Consider the following 4234-nt stretch of genomic DNA (forward strand, 5'->3'; position numbering starts at 1 on the left):
TTAGTATTTTGAACTTGCCTTATGGCATTTACCATGTTTCCTTTCAGCAAAGAGGCAAAGGAAGACAAAATGCTGGGTGAGATGACGAAAGAGCAACTTGATGCTTTCTCCTTGGTGTCTAAATCAAGCTTATTATGTTTGTCATGCTATCTCCCCCATGAGAAGTTGAATTTCTAACAAGTTTCCAAAGTTCTGGCTGTTGCTACTGATCTTGGCAACACACTTTAGAATCAGAGGTCAGAGACAATGGTCCTCAGCCTTTATAATACATTGGCTTCATTTGAAAGTTAAAAACACCTCTGCCTACCAGAGAGAGAAAGAGAAACATTTATTGAGGCTGGCTGGGCCTACAGCAGAACCTACAGAGGTTCTGCAAAAGATTTATCAAGTCTACAGTAAGGCCAGGACATTGATTCTTTTTTTAAAGGTATAACTCTATTTTGTAACCAAGTTTGAGAAGCACTCCTCTTGATAGTAATTCTGAAATGCGGCTACTTATCTAAATTACACAGGGAGCTTATGAAGTAGATTCCTAGGTACCATCCCCAGATAGGCTGCTAAGCTCTGGAGTGGGGCTTTAGCATTCATGCCTTTGCTCTTCATAGACTGTTCATTCTGAAGCATCCAGTCTCCACAGGGCCTGGGGAACTCCTTGTCAGGAAAAAAGAAGTGAAGTTACAAACGTATGAAACAAAGTAGAAGTGACAATAGCACAGTTCCTAGAAGTCTCTGGCTAGTTGGTTGGGCAGATCAGAGCAAAGGGATTGAAGGCTGCTTGGTAGATCTATAGTAAAAGTCATGAGAAAATCTTGGGTGAGCGTTCTTCTTGCTATCGGCCTCACACACCCAGATAGCTATCTTGTCAGACCTAGACACTCAGTGGAGGCCTGGAGGCTCAGGTTTCTGACACAGGATGGCAAAGGCTAATTTTCAGTGAGAAGCAATTCTAACCAAGGCATCTAACAACTTGTATTCCCCCTATGGGTGAATTATACAGAAAGCCGGATTGTAATCATAAACAATCTGGACAGACATGCAATCAGAGCTGAGCAGAGCTAATTGTACTACTCAAATGTTTACAGGCATCAAGTCATCATTAACTGGGTGCAACCTTCTCTACAAGTAAATGTTGGAAGAGACTGAAAAGATACCTGTTTGACAAACAGATCCTAATAAGCACAGCCTGTATTTATCCTAGTGACTTTGTCAGACTTGTGTCTCACTATCAATAGACTGATCCATTCTTTCTTTAGATATATGAACACACTCAATGAAAGGAAAGCCTTTTCTTGCTCACCTGTGGGACACTATTTTGTTGGATTTTTGCCATCCAGGGTTATTTCTGGGGCTCAGTGCCTTCACAAGGACCCCACTGTTCCCAATACCCCCCCTTTTGTCTTCTTCATTTTTATTTTGATAGAGGATGAGATAGAGAGAGAAGGAGAGAGACAAAGAGAGGCGAGATGTCTGCAGCACAGTTCTACCACTTGTGAAGCTTTCCCTCCATCCACCCTCCACCCCATAGGTGGGCACCAGTGTCTTCAGATATGCTAATATGTGCATCTACCAGTTGCATCATCACTCTACTGGGGGCGTTATTTTTTCTTTTTCCTTTTTTTAATTGTTTTAATTGTTTTTCCTTTTTTTAATTTTAATTAACTAGTGACTTAATATTGATTTACAAAATTAGAAGACAACAGGTCTAATTCTGCACTGTTCCCACCACCAGAGTTCTTTATCCCCATTCCCTCCATTGGAAGCTACTGTAGTTCTCCCAAGGTTGCAGATAAGTTTTAACAATGATTTCTATAACTGTCTGTCTATATTTGTATATATTTGCTCCCACCCCTTTTTTTATGGCCCTGCCTCCTCTTCTTTTCTAAGTCACTCCTACACCTATTACTGCTTCTGAATTTCCTTTCTTTCTTTTTTTTTTTTCTTCTCTCTCCAGTCCTGATGGAGTTGGAGTTCAGAACCCTCTGGTCATCTTCCCCTAATATTTCTCCTCCTCTTAGAGTATGGACCAAAATTCTTTTGGGGTGCAGAAGATTGAAGGTCTGGCTTCTATAATTGCTTCTCTGCTGGACATGGGCATTGACAGGTGGATCCATCCCTCCAGCCTGTCTCTATCTTTCCCTAGTTGGTTAGAGCTCTGGAGAGGTGGGGTTCAGGGACCCATTGGTGAGGTCCTCTGCCCAGGGAAATCAGGATGGGGTCATAACAGCATCAGGGCATTGTTTGTTTCTTACAGTGATTTTATATAATTCAGCGGAGCAGTTATGTTTCCAGTGGTTTCGTTCTTAAAGGACGCTACCTTTTTCCACATCTATTTCTGAGGTAGTTGTTTCACTTTATTGTTGTCAGAGACAGTTGGTTTTCATTCTTTTGATAATGAATAGGCTCTTTATGTATCAAAAAGAAAAGTTAATATTTTAATAAAGAATTACATTTTTATGCTTCCTCAAAAAAAAAAAAAGCTATTCAGTTCCAGGATTAAAAGAGACCCAGTTAACCTAGGGAATATGAGGTATGTGTGCTCTGGGCTAGAGCTCATAATCATTGAGTAACTCCTCACCTCAAAGAACAGACAGGCCATTCTAATGAGAAGGGACAAATCGAGCTCTGTAAGTGTATGTGCCAAACAACCAAGACCTCCAAAATAATGGCAAGTGTCCCAACCATATTTTAGGTTGACAATTATATTGAGAAGGAAGCAGCTTTGTGTGGCAGCTCAAAGTAGGACAGAGCATTTTATGACTGTTAATCTAGATAAAAAAAAAAAGAAGAAGAAAGAAAGAAAGAAAGAAAGGAAGGAAGGAAGGAAGGAAGGAAGGAAGGAAGGAAAGAAGGAAGAAAGAAAGAAACCCAAAGTGTAGCATCTGGATGACCTTCCTTCGGGTAGGAGATGGTTTTGAATATAAACTCTCCACATGCGTGTTTGCTGTGTGGTAACATTAGAAGCTGCTCTTTACTAGAAAGGGAAAAAGACACAGGTGGGGAAGGGTCCAGTCTGCTTTCAGTGGGGACAGACAGGATGTGTTGCCTCTGACCTTTTGCTACTCTCCTATTTATGTCAGGCCTTCTGGTGCTCATGCTCAGATTCTCATTTAAATCCAATTAAATTTGAGACTTGAGTAAGCACACATGTACATCATCTAGGAGACAGTAGTAAAGGATATTGCATTTAAGCCAGAACAGCTGTATCTTTTCTGCTGTTTAAGATTTGTTTTCTTTCTTAGTATCTGTGAGGCCAGGAAAAAGAAAACTGGCAGCTAATATTAGAGTTTTTATTTTCATACAAAAGTAGAGTGTCTCCCTTTTCTGTTCTCTCTCATTTTTTTTTTTTTTAGTGTAAACCTGGCTGTCTTAAAGCACAGGATGATAATGTGATAAGATCTCCTTTTAATGATTTCTTTTGTTCATGAAATAAAAGTTAACTTCCCAGAAGCACCTCGGATTCTCTTTGTAGTCTTTCCTTTGTCTTTCCTTACCAAGGTAGCTTTACATTCTACACCGGCTCTTCACACATAGGCTTTTGCAATTGTACTAGCTCGGAATTATATCACACCAGCGCATTCTACCAATGTTGTTTATCTTGCCTACAAGTGAACATCAGGTAGATTCTACAGCAAAACCACCCAATCTGCATTGTGGTTCTGATAGTTTGTTAGTTGGATGACATTAGGCGAATTACTTTACCTCTCTGTGCCTGAATTCTCTCCTTACCAAAGCAGGAACAATAGTACCAGTCACACATGGTTATGTGAGAATTAAATGAAATGACTTGTGTAAAACACCACTTATGTTTCCTGCCAGATAAAAAGTGCTATTTCCTTTCTAGATATTCCTTAATAATCCAAATGTGGTAGACCTGGAGCACAAGACCAGTGAAAATAGAAGAAATCAAGGTGCTGGGTGGTGGCATACCCGGTTGAGTGGACATGTTGCAGTGCACCAGGACCCAGGTTCCAGCCCCTGGTCCTCACCTGCATGTCTTCTTAACAATGGAGCTGCTGAATTTGAGGTACTAAACTGATTAAAGAGGAAAACAACCACAGCACAAAAAAGAGACGAAAGAAAACACTACTTGTGGAGAATTTGGATTTGAGCCTGGCAATCTCTGTAAAAGCACTTTGAAGGTGCAAGGCACTGCTTTTCAAACTACAAGGGCTTCAAGAATTGTCCAGGGAACTCATTTAAAATGCTGATTTCCCAGTGTCACCTTCAGAGATTC

At 40.5% G+C, this 4234-nt stretch overlaps 1 long non-coding RNA gene across 1 annotated transcript in view; it reads right to left on the reverse strand.

The window, feature by feature from the left end:
• Nucleotides 1–3925: 3925 nt before the first annotated feature.
• LOC132541193 (uncharacterized) overlaps nt 3926–4234 on the reverse strand; it is a 2000-nt gene continuing 1691 nt past the window's right edge. The window contains exon 3 of the long non-coding RNA XR_009552364.1: nt 3926–4013. This is a non-coding gene — a long non-coding RNA (uncharacterized LOC132541193). The remainder of the gene's footprint in view (nt 4014–4234) is intronic.

Source organism: Erinaceus europaeus, chromosome 11 (assembly GCF_950295315.1).
Source record: "Erinaceus europaeus chromosome 11, mEriEur2.1, whole genome shotgun sequence".
Lineage (NCBI taxonomy): Eukaryota > Metazoa > Chordata > Mammalia > Eulipotyphla > Erinaceidae > Erinaceus > Erinaceus europaeus.